Here is a 16,896-nt window from a genome sequence, read left to right on the forward strand (position 1 = left end):
AGTCGTGGAAGTAGTGACAGACTTCACGTTCCTGGGATCCCAGATCACCGCAGACTGTGATAGCAGCCATGAAATTAAAAGATGCCTGCTCCTTGGGAGGAAAGCGATGGTGAACCTAAACAACATGATAAAAAGTAGAGACATCACCCTGCCAACAAAAGTCCGCATGGTCAAAGCCATGGTATTCCCAGTAGTCATGTATGGCTGCGAGAGTTGGACTATAAGGAAAGCCGAGTGCCGAAGAATAGATTCTTTTGAACTATGGTGCTGGAGAAGACTCTTGGACTGCCAGGAGATCAAATCAGTCAATCCTAAAAGAAATCAACCCTGACTGTTCTCTGGAAGGCCAGATAATGAAACTGAAGCTCAAATACTTTGGCCACCAAATGAGAAGGGAGCAATCACTGGAGAAGACCCTGATGCTGGGAAAGATAGAAGGTCAAAGAAGACGGGGATGGCAAAGGATGAGATGGTTAGACAGTGTCATCGATGCAACGAACATGAAATTGCGCCAACTTCAGAGGACGGCGGAAGACAGGGGGGCCTGGCGGGAGCTGGTCCATGGGGTCGCAAAGAGTCGGACAACAACAAATAGGTACCACTTTGGTAGGAAGGTAACAGCGTTCCGTGCGCCTTGGTGTTCAGTCATGCCGGCCACATGACCACGGAAATGTCTTTGGACAGCGCTGGCTCTTCGGCTTTGAAATGGAGATGAGCACCGCAACCCTAGAGTCAGACTCGACTGGCTTTCGAGCAAGGAAACCTTTACCTTTTACATTTTCATTTATGAATCTTACTGTGATCTGCCCTGAGCCCACTTGCAGGGAGGGCAAAATATAAATTGAATTGAATTAAATAAATAGGTAGATAAGTAAATAAATGTAGTTAGATCTCTGGGCTGGTCACTACATGCGTGCTTTGCCATGACAGTTAAAAGCTCTACAAAGATATACTTGTCTGCATTCTTTATTAGGGCTTTGATATGGTCTGTCGAATGTGTTTAATGAAGCTGTCAACAGCTTGCACAAAATGGTTTAGCCAGATCCATTTCTTTCCCCAAATATACACCTAGGGCTTTTGAGCATATACTACAGTTTTTAATGGCTCAGGATGTTTGGCACGCTGTCACGATTGCTATGCCACTTTGATTTTTGTTCTCATTCCATTTGTTCAAATGGCTTACCTCCATAATTGGAAATGCTTTTCTCCTCAGTTATGTTTGACTAGTAAAACAATAACAACACACACACACACTCACATAAAATGATTTCCCTCCCTCCTCGGAGCTGTAAAACACACATAATAAAAATGAAGCCTCCAGCAGGCCAGAAGCTGTGACAATTTAAATGAAATGGGATCCAAGGAAGATTGTAAGAGAGTAGGTTAATGGTTCACTTGAAGTCCATATAAAAATAGTCTTGATTGCTAGAATGAGATACTTTTAAAACCTGCTATTAAAATTCACCTGAAACAAGCACACCTTTTTGGCCTAATCCTTGTGGCTGATTTGCCTTTAGGGTTCTGATCCTTCAAGATTTGTACAGACCAATGGAAGAAGTCAACATTGCAAAACGGACTTTAATGTGGTATATGATTACAACTGCTAGAATGACGTATGCTCAATGCTGGAAACAAGAAAGAACTCCTGAGATTTGGGAGTGGTTAAAAAAGTTACTCTTTATGGTTGAAATGGATAAAATGACAAGAAAGCTTAAGAATCAGGAAGCAGAAGAATTCTTTGCAGATTGGAAAGATTTTAAAGAATATTTAGAGAAATATTGGGATGTGAAAAATACTCTGTTTTGCTTTGATAACTACTGAAGTTAGAAAGATATTTAGAGTAAGTTTAAATATATAAGAACAACAGTTAAAAGATAGGTCACCTGAAGAATTTTATTATTGAAAAATGGAAAAAAGAGGAAAAAAAAGTGAGCTCCCGGCCTGCGTCCCAGCTCCCGCCCACCCAGCGGTTCAAAAGCCCGTTAAAGGATGAGTAGATGAATGGGAACCTACCCTTAGTAGGGTAGGGGCACCCCCCTCGTCCGAGGAGTGTGGTGTGCGGCAGTGGCAGCAGCGAAGGAACAACAACAATGGCGGCGACGGTGACGGCGGATCCTGGCGGCAGAGACGAGGCGGCGCGGTGGAACATCGAGAGCCAGTGGAGCAATCCCTGGTGGCCTGCGGAGTTCCAACAGAAAGCGGCCGGCGCGGGCAGCAGAAGGTGCGGATGACGTCATCTCCCGGCGCGGCGGAGCCTATCGGACAGAGCCAAGGCCGGGAGAGACGAACTCACACACCAAGACGGCTGCCTCACTGAAGAAGAACTGCGCCGGAGAGAGGAGCGTCCTGCCGACCAAAGGAGCCAAGGAAGCCGAAGCCGGAGACCAGAAGGAAGAGCCGCCCGCCACCACCGGGGTGCTAGGTAGGCTGACCCAACCCCTGAGAATGTGCCCATAGTTAGGGATCCATAAAAGTGATTAGCACTACAAAGCTGTAAACCGCCCAGAGACCCCCATTGGGGGGGGTTAGGGCGGTATATAAATCGAAGGTTAAATAAATAAATAAATAAATAAATATACACACATACATATTTCAATTTAATTTTTTTTACAGAAAGGGCTGAATTGCACCCACTATCCTTAATTGAGAGCCACCAGTCAGAATTATCGTATAGCTCATGCTGAAGTTACTTGTGTGAGATCAGCCTGGGGTTTGCCTAATGCAGAGGGTTTGGTAAGACAATTTTACAGGACAATAGGTAAGATTTATGCTATATTTTATAGGGTACTATATTTTATAAGTCTCTAGTTCATAACAGTAGCCTCTGACATCAGAAATGGGGCTTTGGGTGGGATCTGTGAAATCAGCTCGTCACTCTTAAGAGAGGATGCTGGCTTAGTTCCAACTCCATTGACCATACCTTGTTATTGTTCTAGTACTGCGCTTGGTTACATGGCTGCTTTCTAGAGAACCCTTGGTCTAAAGGAGTTTCCCAGAAAAGAAAGTCATAATTTTGCCCTTTCTTCCATAACATCCACCTATCTTTCCAACGGGGGTCCTAAAGTGGCTTTTATCATTCTTCTCTCTTCCATTTTATTCTCACAACCACCCTATGGGGTTGGTTAGACTGAGAGAGCATGACTGACCCAATGTCACCTAGGAAGCTGTTGGAAAAGACAATGTCTGATGTACAAAGAAGAAGAGAAGAAGACCCTGGAGTGGACAGCAGGAACACAATTAGATAGGATAGTGAGGTCAGCACCTTCTCTTCTATTATGTGTCACTCCTTGTCTGTCTCCAGATTGCTACTCTTAGGGCAATTCCCTCCTCCGAACGTCCACACTTTAGTCTCTCCCTTTCTCTGTCAGATAGAGATGTAGTTAGGATGTGCTCTGGTTACATGCTAGAACGAGTTAGATTTCTTGGGACCATTTTATCATGACTCTTAGGGAAGCCAGATCAGGTTAAATTAATGTTTCTGTTGACAGATAGAGATAAATTTCTTGCAATTAGTATGGCAAAATTTATTACCTCTACTGTGAAGACAAAATTAAAAACCTAATCATAACAGCTCCCTATTAAGTTAATTGGTTATTGTCTCACTCTGGGTCACTGGTATTGGTATTTGGTTTTGGGATTGGTATTTGTTTTAGGTTATCAAATGTTGCTAAATACTAGTGTGCTATTATTAGGGTTTAAATGCCAATATTATATTATTATTATTATGATGTATTTTTAAAAAACTGTGATTTATTAGATGTCACGCCTATTTTATAGGTTGTATGTATTGTGATGATTTTACTGTATTGTATTAATTGCTATGGCTCTCAGGCTAATGCACTAAATAAATGAACTGAATTGTCCAGGGACAGTCCCTGTTCCCCCCCCCCCCCCCCCCTCTCTCTCAAGCAGTGTCCCTGTTTTTGCCTTTTAGAACTCTTTGTTAAGATTTTGTTAGCACAAGCTTCTAGTGATGTCATCATTCAGATCCTGTTTGGGGTCTCTAGAGCAGGGGTCCCCAACATGGTGCCTGTGGGTGCCTGGGCACCCGCCAATATCTTTCCTGGTGCCTGCCAATTATTTTTAGAAAGTGGCCAGGGCAAAGTAGAGCATCTCCCCAGCAATCCTTCGGACTGAGCACTAGAAACATGAGTGACTGGGTGGATTTTTTTAAAAAGCTGCTTTGGTAGCAGCTGCCACTACAGCACAAGGATCTTCACTGTGTGAGTGAAGGTAAGCTTCAGCAGCCATTTTGTGTCTTGCTCCACCTTCTGTGGCAGCCATCCTGCACCTGCGCCCATCAGGCTGTATCAGAATTCTAAAGGTGTCCATAGGCTCAAAAAGGTTGGGAACTCCTGCTCTACAGGTTACATCTCTGAGTAGGTGCATGGATGCATCTTGTGACATCCATCTGTCCACCTGCACATGATCTCTACAGCTGTGCACAGCTTTCCATTTCATGGCAGCTGCTAAGATCTAGCTTGAATCATTGATAACATCATGGGAGAATTATTTTCTAGTCTATTGTGTAGTGGGTTTAGCAGCCTGAATAAAGGACGCAAACCGGCATGGTCCAATGCACGCTTTATTAGTACACAACAAGAGATAGGAACTAACGGCCGGCTGGCCAACTATATACATCCTTGGGGCCACACCCCTGGGTCGTGAAGGGCCTGTAAAACCTTTTGTCGAAGGGTGCTGGGGACCACGGCCCTGTCTCCCCACAGCAGGCAGCCTTTGTGCACCGACAACTCATCCCTGCGAGCCGTGAATGCCGTGAACGCTGACCCCTACACCTTCATAGGCCACCCCCTCACCACCCAGCCCAGCACCCGGGATAAGGTGGGGTCCCGGGCTGAGCGGTGGGCAACGTCAGCAGCCTGGAGTGGCGCGTCTGGGAGGTCCTCCATCTGAAGGACCCGGTGCACCGGGGCAGGGTCTTCCACGACATCCGGCAGGGGAAGGCGGCTAAGGGCATCGGCGTGGCCCATAGCTTTTCCAGGACGGTGCTCTATCTGGTAGTCATAGCCCTCCAGGAAAATGGTCCACCGCAAGACCCGCGGGGAGAGAACTTACGGCATCCTGCAGTCGGGCGCGAACAGGCCAAGGAGCGGGCGGTGATCCGTGGCGATGGTGAAGGGCTGGCCGTAAACAAAGTCATGGAATTTTTTTACCCCGGCCACAATTGCAAGTCCCTCGTGATCTATCTGGGCGTAGTTACGCTCTGCTGCAGATAGAATGCGCGAGTAATACACGACCGGGACCTCCCGCCTGTCCGGTAGGCGATGCGCTAGCACAGCCCCGACGCCATAGGGCGAGGCGTCGCATGCCAACACCACCGGCAGCGGCTCATCAAAGTGGGCCAGGACCGCGTTGGAAATTAAAAGTCCCTTGACATTCCGAAACGCGGCAGCCTGGCGGGGCCCCTCACCCAAGGGGCCTGCTTGTCCAACAAGCAATGGAGGGGTTCCGCCACCGCCGCCTTGTGGGGAAGAAAGGTGTGGTAAAAGTTCAGGATTCCTAAGAAGGCCTGCAGTTCTACCTTGGACTTCGGTGGCAGTGCCTCCACGATTGCCTTCACTTTCTCGCGGGTTGGGTGGAGGCCCTCTGCGTCCACCGTGAACCCCAGGAAATCCACAGCCGGCACTCCAGCCGGCACTTTTCCAGTTTGACTTTAAGCCCGGCGTCCCGGAAACGGCTGAGCACGGCGCGGAGACGGTCTGCGAAGTCGGCCGGCGTGGCGGCGGCGATCATCACATCATCAAAGAACAGGGTGACGCCCGGGATTCCTTTAAGAAGGGAGTCCATTAGTTGCTGGAATAGCCCTCGTGCTACGCTCACCCCGAATTGCAGCCTCTTCACCCTGAATGCCTCCCGGTGGGTCACAATAGTTTGCGCCTCAGTGGTTGCCTCATCCACCGGTAGCTGCTGGTAAGCTTGGGCGAGATCCAGTTTTCCGAAGATCTTTGCCCCTCCCAAGGTGGCCAGTATGTGGCTAACCACAGGGACCGGATATGCGTGGTCCTGTAGCGCCTTATTCAACGTGCATTTATAGTCCGTGCAGATGCGGACTTTCCCATTTGGTTTGTTTACTATGACTATTGGGGTCTCCCACGCCGCGTGGGAGACTGGTTCCAGGCTGGGGCGTATACCAGCCCAGGGAATCATCAAAAACCGTGGGAAACTCCTGGCAAATCCCTTTGAAGTCCTGGGTAGTACACATCTGGACTCCCTCGACTGTGATTCCCAGGGGCTCGAACCATTCCCGTCCCAGCAAGCTGACCAGGTCCCCTTCAACCACGATTAAGTCCAATTTCCTCTTAAATTTCTTGTATTGCACCCGGAAGGTTCCAACCCCCTTTATCGGCACCCGGTTCCACTGAAAGTCCATGAGCGTCAACTGGGCTGTGCGCAAGCAGGGTCCCCCCTTTGGGCACAGGCGTTTCAGGGTGGCTTCCGAGATTATTGAGACCGTGGAGCCCGAGTCTATTTCCATAAGGCATGGGAACCCCTCGATGTTTACAGCGGCTAGGAATTTTTGGTTGGGTGATTTGCCGGGGAGTTGCAGTACCTTTTCTGCTGTGTGCGTGAGGTGGTAGAGGTCCTCTGCGCCGGCGTCGTCCTCGAAGTGTGCATCCACTCTCTGATGCGGTGGCTGGGTCCGGATCGTTGCTTTAGAGCGGCATGCCCTTGCGATGTGGCTTGTGCACCCACAGGACCGGCACGTGATGTTTCGGAACCGGCAGGGCTTCCGATCGTGCTGGTCCCTGCCGCTGGCACACACGGGAGGGCTGGCGGGCGGCGCTCGCGTTCGCAGCTGGTGTACGGTGCGGTGCTTGAGGGCGATGCCGGGGCCCTACATAGGCTCGGTGGACATCCTGTTCCTCTGGCTCCTCCGGCTCGACCTGCAGGGCCGCGGCTGGGGCGGTGTACGATCGTTCCCAGGCAATGGCGGTGGATAAGGCTACGGCGAGGGTGACAGTCTCCTTTTCCATGATCCGCCGTCTGAGCTTCTCCTCGCACAGGCCCACGACGAAACGGTCGTGGAGGGCCTCGTCCAAATGTGCAGTCGGTGGTGAGATGGCGCAGTTCCGCCAGGAACTCTGCGGATGTCTCCCTGCCGAGCTGGCTGCAGTTGTAGAACACGGAATGACAAAGGAAGGACGCTGAGAAACAAGAGGGCTCGGTGTCCTTCCAGCCTGCTTCCCATCCCAAAGGAGGTCGGCAGTGGGGCTAGGATTAGTAATCCCCCTCCGTCATTGGTGTTGTGCAACACCAGGTCTATTAACAACAAGACAGCAGTCCTTCGGGACTTTGTTGTAGAACATTGAGTGGACCTGGCGTGCATGACCGAGCATACCAGGTGGGAGGAGACACTGGTAGGTGTAGGATGCAGCTTTTTGGCACACCTCCACCAATATATTGGTAGTCGAAAGTGTTCATGAGCAAAAAACATGTGTCAGAACCATCCACATCTCCAAAATAACTACCAACCACCTTGTCCTGAGCTGGTACAACCAGAAGCCAGCATGAACAGATTGTGTCCTACACCAACCTTTGATTAGGATGGCATGAACTGAAAGTTTAAAAATAAGATCTAGGCTCCAAGCCCCAGTCTGCTTCTGCTGAGAACATTTTGTTGATGTCCCACCTTGCTTTACAGGAGTTATTTGGGGCTTCTCCAGAGTAAGCACCCAAGAGGTGGTGGTGGTGTAAAGGCCTATCAAGTCAGGGACAACTTATGGCGACCCTGTAGGGTTTTCAAAGCAAGAGAGCTTCAGAAGCGGTTTGCCATTGCTTACATCAGCATAGCAACCCTGGCCTTTCCTGGTGGTCTCTCATCCAAATACTGACCAGGGTCCACCCTGCTTGGCATCTGAGATCTGATGAGATCAGGCTAGCCTGGGCTATCCAGGTTAGAAATGGTACCCTTGGAATAAAAGGCATCGGGAATTAGAATCATTATTGGGTTCTTTTTTATATATATATAAAGGCTTTATTTACTCTCCTAAAAAGGAGAGGTATTTCGCTTAAATAGAAAATTAGGGAGGGTATATAGTGGGAGTAAGAGAAAGCTGAGTGATATATTAACTTGTAAATTAATCTGTTAGTAGTGTCCAAATTATCTTCTTAGGCTTCCTCTGTGTGCATTCAAACTTCTTTCTTCAAACCAGTTAAAGGTGTTATCTATGTTAGTGTATTAGTAGTGTTCATTCGATGCTCTGTTAGTTAAAGTTTCCTCAAGGCGCATTCAGAACCGCTCCTTCGCGTGCTGGCTTCTTTTAAATTCCCGATTTCATGGAGGGGCTTCTTCTGTTTCCCTCCCTCCGGCTTTTCCAGTCATCCTCCGGGTCGCTGTTAACACTTCCATTTCATATACTGTAAATCTTCACTCTTTCATGCTCTTTCATGCCCTTTCCAAAGATCTCTAGCTCTGAGAATGGATTTTCTTTTTCTTTTTAATTCCAGTTTCACTTTTAAACGCTGCCATTCTCTTCGCTGGATCTTCCTCCGCAACTGTTGACTTTTAAAAGCGCTTATAAGGCACTTTCTCGCTGTCACAGTTCAGCTTTTCTCACAGTTCCCGGCCAGAATACAGCCATAAACATTCCAAACATTAATCAGCCGGTTCTCACAAAAAAGCAAACGCCCAGACCGGAAGTTCCTCCCTTCTTCTCCACTTGTCTTTTAGCCCAGCTCCGACATCTTATTATTTTTGTTTACTTTTAATAAAGTTCTTAAAACGCGCTCCAAAGAAACAGAAATTTTCTCGCTTTATTCCAAATGCATCAAAACAAGTCACTACTACTCGCACAGTCCATTCCCCCCCCCTTTATTCTCTCGCTAACGAAGTTAGAGGGTTTACCTCCTCGTCTTTTCCGCTGGGGGGGCCCCTCTTAATTCTTTTTCTTCGCATTTGACAACTCACAGTTTAGCCGATCTTTTCTTTTTTCATTTCATCAGTTGTTCGCTTTATCACTCGGTGACGTCTGGTGGCTCCGCTAAACCCCATACGGGGTCGCTCACGCAGCAAGGTCCATTGGGGCAGGGCATGGCGAGAGTCTCGTTTTCCGACCACTCGGCCAAGAAAGAGACTCCCCCCAGTGCACCCTAATGCACCCCGGATCCGAGCCCCTCTCTTTCTGAGGGGCTCGTTTGGGTCTCCGCTCGCGCGGATTCCCTCCTCCACCGCGGGTGGGCGAGGCGGGAGCCAAACCTGAAAACTTTCCTTCCAGTGATCAGCTTATGGTCCTGAATTAAATTGAAGGGAATGTCAGAGACTCGTTTTCTCCCCTCCTGAGATATTTCTAATCAACCTTATGTTGTTGCTGTTTTTTAAAAATCTTTCTTATACCAATTCTTATTAAATCCACAGCAAAGAGCTACTTGGCGCTTTTGAATATCCAGGATGCACAAAATACATATTCATGCACTCTTTTAAATGCAGATTAGTTATCCAATAGGTGGATACATGAGCAAAGCTTCCCCCCCCCGTCCTCCTAAATTTGTTCTGCTTTGACAAAAGGAGGGGGGGGATTCTTTTATAGTCAGCCATAGCTGCCTTTCTGTACCTTTCTGCCCTATCAAGAACATATGTTCTCAGCAGCATTTTTCAAAGAGAGATTTTTGAAGTCAAGAGATAAGACGTGTGCTTTACTGTAGTCTATACATAAGCGATTAAATTCTCATCACAGGTTGTGTATAGGTTTGGAATTCTGAGTACGTCAACCAGGCCAATACAAATTTCCATTGGGATTGTTGCTGTCCTGCATATATTTAGGAGACCACTTTCTCTTAGATTACCACACATTCCATACAGAGAACCAGCATGGTATAGAGGGTATAGAGGTTATTCTGAGTAAGATCTAGGAGATCCAAGTTCAAATCTCTACTGCCATGGAAGCTCGCTGGGTGATTTTGGGCCAGCCATTCCCTCTCAGCCTAAGCTACCTCACAGGGTGGTAGTTGCTAGGTGAAATGGAGGAGAACAACATAATTGGGGGCAAAAGTGGGGTATAAGTGAAATAAATAAAGAGAAAAAAACCCTGCCTTCCCCCATCTTCTTTCATGTGCAATGAAAACTCTTGCATCTCTTTTACATTGAATCCATCCATCATCCAGGGAGGTCCTCCCCCTTTTGTCCTTACAACAACCCTTCCGGGTGTGTTAGGTTTTGAAACTGGCTCACAGCCATGCAATGAGATTCATGGTTGAGTGGGATTTCAGCCCTTGTTGAAATGAATGGAAGTAGAACTGTAACCAGGCATGGAAAGCTAGCCTGGGGTAGTGGCTAGTGTTTTAACCTCGGCCAAGGAGACCTGAGTTCAAATCCTTACTCTGTTCACTGGGTGTCCTTGTCCTGGTCAACTAGGGGTGCCAGCCTCCAGGTGATGGCTGGAGATTTCCTGAGATTACAACTAATTTCCAGGCGACAGAAAAAAACGGCTTCTTTGAAAGATTCCCCTGAAGAAATGGCCGCTTGGGAAAGTGGATTCTGTGGCATTATACCCCACAGAAGTCCCTCCCCTTGCCAAACCCCACTCTCCTCAGGCTCCACCCCTCCATATCTCCAGGTATTTATCACCGTGGAGCTGGCAACCCTAATGGTCACTCTCAGTCAGCCTAACCTACTTCCCAGGATTGTTATGAAGACAAAAGGAGGAGGAGGAGGACCATGTCTACCAATCTGAGTTTCTTGGAGGAAAGGTGTGTGTGTGCCGGAAATCTAATAAATAATCTCCAGTAGCAATGCTGCTATAGCATGCACCTTCCTCTTCAGCACAGGAGAAGGCTTCTCAGCATGGTCTGGAGAATTCACATGGAAATTTTAACTAATTTAAATGTTATTAAATCTTAGATGTTCAAAGCACATTTTTAAACAACAAGCCTGCTGGCAGGATTTATTTTTATTGATGCAGTAATTGCACATGCTGAGCTGGACGGCCCAGACTAGTCTGATCTCGTCAGATCTTGGAAGCAGCATTGGTCAGTATTTGGATAGGAGACAGTTAAGGAATCCCAGGGCTGCTATGCAGAGGCAGGCAATGGCAACCTGTTAGTCTCTTGCCTTGAAAACTCCATGGGGTCGCCATAAATTGGCTGCAACTTGACAGCATTTTACATCCCACCCCCCAACGGAGCATTACTAGCCTTTGATTTGAGGTCTTTATCTTTCACCAACAGAGGACTGGTGAGAAGATAGGAGACCTGCCTTTCTTTTGAGATATTTGACAAGAGTAAAACTCCTGAAATATGGGTCATTCTAACTCAGGATCTGATGTATCTATATTCAGTTTCTAGAGAGAAAGGAAGTGGGGGGAGAGGTGGAGGCGGCTCCAAACTTAATTCGGATCTTGATCAAGATGCTCTCAGTAGGACTTCCTCTTCAAGAAGATAACCTCTTTGCCACGTCTTTATTCCCCTTCTCCTTTTGTAACGAATCCTTACTATAACCCTAAGGTAGATGTTGAGGTGAATAGCAGTGGTTGCTCCTTCTCCCCACCCTGGGCGAGCAGATGGCAATGACCAAGAGGAGATGCAGGTAGGACAGGGTGGTGTCCATGTGTAAGATGACACCTGCTGTCAGCTTTCCTGGAGTGCACCAAGTGTTTTTAGAAAAATAGGCGTGGCCAGGTGGGGCTTCTAATTGGCCATTGGAGGTTTGATTGGTTGTGCAGATTTTTTGGAAACATTGCTAATAATAATAATAATAATAATAATAATAATAATAATAATAATAAACTTTATTGTCATTGTACATAGTACAACAAAATTAAGGTGCAATCATTCGGTGATCTACAAGCATACTCATATACACTCACACAACCATACTCATATACACTCACAGCAGCAGCTGCCACCACAGCACAAAGATCTTCACTGTGTGACTGAAGTTCAGTTGTGGCAATCATTTTGTGGGTGGTTCCACTTCCTGCAGCAGCCATTTGGAGGCTGCACCCACCACACCAGATCAGAATTCTGAATGTGCCTGCAGGCTCTAAAAGGTTGGAGACCCATGAAGTAGGCCAAAGGGCTTCATAGTTTGGCTGGGGCCCTCTAGCTAGGGCATGGGCCTTGATGCCTAAGAATGCCAGCTACTGATGCCAGTCCCAACATGCACCCATGCTACATGACAAGCATGTTTAAAAACCCTGGTGTGCCACACACTCCAGAAGATTCCTGAACAGAGCCTGCAATCTCAAAAACTCAGCTTGAGTTTCTATCCCAAAACCAATCATCTAAGCAGGAGGGCCACATAGTTTGGCAACGTAAACCTATTGCAGCCAACCAAATAGACGCCAGGCCTGCCTGATGGAAAAAGGAGTGCCAAGAGAAATTCTCTACAGCAACAAATGAGCTGAAATTTTTTAAAAAAGAGAATATTTAAGGAAAGCCTATGTTGGGAGTTCACCCACGCCTGGGTTAGGGGACCCAGGCAGATAAATGAACCCCAGGCAGAGTAGAAGAGCGTGGCACCAGTTTCTTTCTTTGGCTGGGATTTAAGCACGCCAGTCTGAAGCACAAAAGGAATATTTCCACTTGAAATATTTTTTCTGTGCAATGTCAGAACAGAATGAAGTTGTACAGAAGGTATTGGATTGCAGATAAATGCTTCTAAGGAGCCTAGCTTGTAGAAGAGCAGCAAAGTTTGTGGGGGGAGAAGGACACTTTGAACAGCTTTGCCGCTCTAAGTGAAACCTCCATGTTTGTAGAAAATACAAAAGTGAAATCATGCCATACCTAGAATTCATATTTCCCAAAACACCCTCCCAATGCATGCCACCTTCAACAATCCCATGGAAAACAGATGAACATATAGAGCTCAATTTTAGAGTCACATGCACTGGATCTAGGGTTTCCAACCTCCAGGTGGTGTCTGGAGGTCTCCCAAAATTACAACTGGTCTTCAGATGACAGGAATCAGTTCCCCTGGAGAAAATGGCTGCTTTGGAAGGTGGACTGTATGGTATCGTACTCTGCTGAGGTCTTTTGTGGATCTAAAACTGTATAATTAATAGGAAACACAGAGAGAATAATTTTCTCAGTGGAGGGTGGTAAGCAATGGGGTACCACAGGGATCAGTACTTGGTCCGATGCTTTTTAACTTGTTGATTAATTATTTGGAGTTGGGAGTAAGCACTGAACTGGCTAAATTTGCAGGACACAAAGTTGTTCAGGGGGGTGAGAACCAGAGAGGATTGTGAGGCACTCCAAAGGGATCTGTCGAGGATGGGCGAGTGGGTATCAATGTGGCAAATGGGGTTCAATGTGGCCAAGTGCAAAGTGATGCACATTGGAGCCAAAAATCCTAAGTATAAATACACGTTAATGGGGTCCAAACTGGCAAAGACTGACCAAGAGAGAGATCTTGGAGTCGTAGTATATAACTCAATGAAAATGTTGAGACAGTGTGCGACTGCAATAAAAAAGGCCAATGGTATGCTTGGGATTATTATGAAGGGAATTGAAAACAAATCAGCCAGTATCATAATGCCCCTGTATAAATCAATGGTGCGACCTCATTTGGAGTACTGTGTACAGTTCTGGTCACCACACCTCAAAAAAGATATAGCATTGGAAAAAGTGCAGAAAAGGGCAACTAGGACCCCGTTCATACGAGGGGTTTTGGTCCGGGAGCGAGACAGAATGGGGGCGGATCAAACGGGCGCGATCCCACGGCAACATCTGGGAATCGTTGCCTGCCCGTCCCCGATCTGTCTCTTCCGAGTGAAAACCCGCACTAAAAAGAACCACCTACCTGGGTGGTTCTTGCGAAGTAGAGCGCCTCAAACCGGCCGTGGGATCGGCCACGCGTCCTTGTGGCGGCACATCCCGGCCTCCGGCCGAACTGCGCATGCTCGAGCATGCGCAGTTCGGCCGGAGGCCGGGATGTGCCGCCACAAGGACGCGTGGCCGATCCCACGGCCGGTTTGAGGCGCTCTACTTCGCAAGAACCACCCAGGTAGGTGGTTCTTTTTAGTGCGGGTTTTCCACAATACAAGAACTCGTGGGCACTCCATGAAATTGCTGAGCAGCCGGGTTAGAACAGATAAAAACAAGTACTTCTTCACCCAAAGAGTGATTAACACATGGAATTCACTGCCACAGGAGGTGGTGTTAGCCGAATTGCTTTATTTACAGCAATTGGCAATTAAAAAAAAATAATTTCTTTATTGAATTTTAAAGACAAGACAAACTTAGATAAACAAACAAACAACTACCCAACCAAATATTACATTTTTCAACACCATTGCAACAATCAAACTTAACTTTAAGATATTTCTTCATATCTTATGTATTTTTCCACTATGAATCAACGCATATTTCTCATAATCCATCAATCTACTTTTCAGCCCAAAATATAAAGGTTCTCAGACTTACATTCTAATTACCTATCATATTACTGTCAGCAAGCTGCCAAATGTGTTTCTGCTTTCACTTTCATGCGCATTCCTTTCCTTGCACTTAATTGCTTTGCTATAGCAACAAGTATCTTTCAAGGCCGCAGGAGGAGTGCCGCTGGAGACATTGCTTGGGTTATCCCGCGGATGAGTCGTGGGAAGCTTCACCTGTTATGCTTATTAGTACCATTAGTTCTCAGGCCTAATGCCACGCGCAGGAAGTCCCGCAATTGGGTCTTGGTGATTTGAATGTACTATATCCTGACATGCTCTTTGGTTGCAACTCATTCCTAACAGTGTTACTGTCAATGGACCTTTAGCATCAATAAAAGTAAAACCTTTCTACAAGCATGTACTTCATTGTACCTTCTTCTATTTAATTCAACAGATATCAACAACAGCTGAGTTCTCCAATAGTCTTCTCGGCAAAAGTTTCCTGAATGCTTAACCAGACCCCAACAGGTCCATGACCTTATTTTCCAATCTTAACCGTATATTTTATATATTATATTCTAACAACATATTAATACTCACAACTTTAGTCCTTTTTCATTTATTTACATTATAATGGCAAAAATAACCCCTGTAAACAACATTAGAAATAAAAATTTAAAAATAACTCAGCTGTATATAACCATTTACTGGGGATTATCCAAGCATATAATGAGACCCAGAATTCAGATATTCAGAATTAATGATCTAGAGTCAGATATAAATTACTTTTTACCACTCACTTTCTTTTTTTCAGGTAAAAGTTATTAATAGACTACCCGAATCCTTCTTACAGTACTTAGGCCCCGGTCACACAGAGCATTTGGCATGCTAGAGAGACGAAAGATAGGTGGATTTTCCGGGCGTGATCTCACCACCACATCTGGGAAGCGTAGAGCTCCCGTGGCTCACCCGAGGCTTCACTCCGAAGATGCACTGTAAAAAACTAGTACCTCCGAGGTACTAGTTTCTGGAAACCGTGGGGCAAGGGCAGGCGTCAGAACACATTTCCGGTGTTAGCTCGTGGCATCCGGTGCCCGCCCATGTCCCGTCGCGAAAACCTTTTTTTGGTCAAGTCTCCACGGGTGCGCACAAGCACCCAACGGCGCATGCGAACACTTGGGTTAAAAAACAATAACACAACCCCCGCGGCACTGCTTCTTTGCCGTGCCGCAGGACTGAGGTATGATCGACACCTCCCCCCAACCATGGGACGTCGGGCAGGACATTTGATCCGGTTACCGCGCGGTAGTTCGCTCCGGGACAAACAGCCACGCCTCCCCCCCACGATATCTGGCCCGTGTGACTGGGGCTTAGTTTCTTTGTATTATGCTAACAAAAATAAGCAACAACAGAAATAAGCTTTGAAGATAACCCAAAAGTACTTAACCATTAAACTGCACATAGTTCTTATTATCATTCCAAAATAAATCAAAATGCCTTAGTCTAGTACATTCATTTCCATCCTTTAACACCATCCACATTTCATTCAGTATATAAAAAAGAAAAAGAATTATGCTACCACCTAATACAGATGGCAACCCTGTTTCCTGAAGCGCCCTTTTCTTTATGATCATTTCTTGATGCTTCTCCTCTTTATACTCATATATATCTGCTCCATCTTGTTTTTCCTGTTTAATCAGATCTGGCACATGTGCTTTGCAGCCATTAGTCCTTTTCTTTGGAAATTGTCTCATTTTCTTTTTACTCCATTTCTTCGTATCTGCATTAAGTTGCTTTCAGGCATTTCCTTCTGTAAATCCTACTGTCTAAGTTCGCTTTGCAAAATACTTTACTCAACTATCTGGGAGCGTTTCTTTTCTGTCTCCATACAAAATGAGTCTTGTACTTTTTTATCTTGGCAGTCTCCTTGTTCCTTCTCTGAAATCACAGAATGCTGACATTGCGGGGCTCCTCCTCCTCTTCCAGGTCTGGTTTCTGTTTGCTTTCCAATTCTAGATTTTTATTTAGAAGGTTCTTAATAATATTTTTGCAGGCAGCCTCAGCTGCCTGCTGCACCTCGTTAAATAGAATTTCTTTGAATTGGTCCAAGGTTATATATCCAAGTTCACTGTTTTCTAAGTTAATTAATATTGTTTCTCCTGCTGAGTCTTCTTCCTATTCCCCAAATAACGCCATTTCCTTATCACTTGCTCCGTTCCTTTCCATGGCCGCTTATGCATTTCAAAAGTTTGAGCTAATCTTGTGGGAGTTATTTAATGAGGGTCATCACAGATTGTAAAGAGAGCAATTGCATACTCACAAGTTTCTTTTGTTGCAAGATGAATCAAAGGGAAAAACCCCCCCCATGAACGAAATGGTCTTTAAAACGGCTGGTTGCAGCTAAAGAAAAACATGGGCGCCATTTTTCTTTCCCTCGGTCACTCCTGCTTCGAGGCAAAAAACGGCTCACCCCCACACTTTCCGGGTGCGGGAGGTGACCGAGTGAAGCCTCCTGCTAACCCACCTCCCTCCAGGAGGTTGGGCGATGCCCACAGTGAGC

The sequence above is a fragment of the Gekko japonicus genome, unplaced genomic scaffold (assembly GCF_001447785.1).
Source record: "Gekko japonicus isolate JY-2015 unplaced genomic scaffold, Gekko_japonicus_V1.1 scaffold344, whole genome shotgun sequence".
Taxonomy (NCBI): Eukaryota; Metazoa; Chordata; class Lepidosauria; order Squamata; family Gekkonidae; genus Gekko; species Gekko japonicus.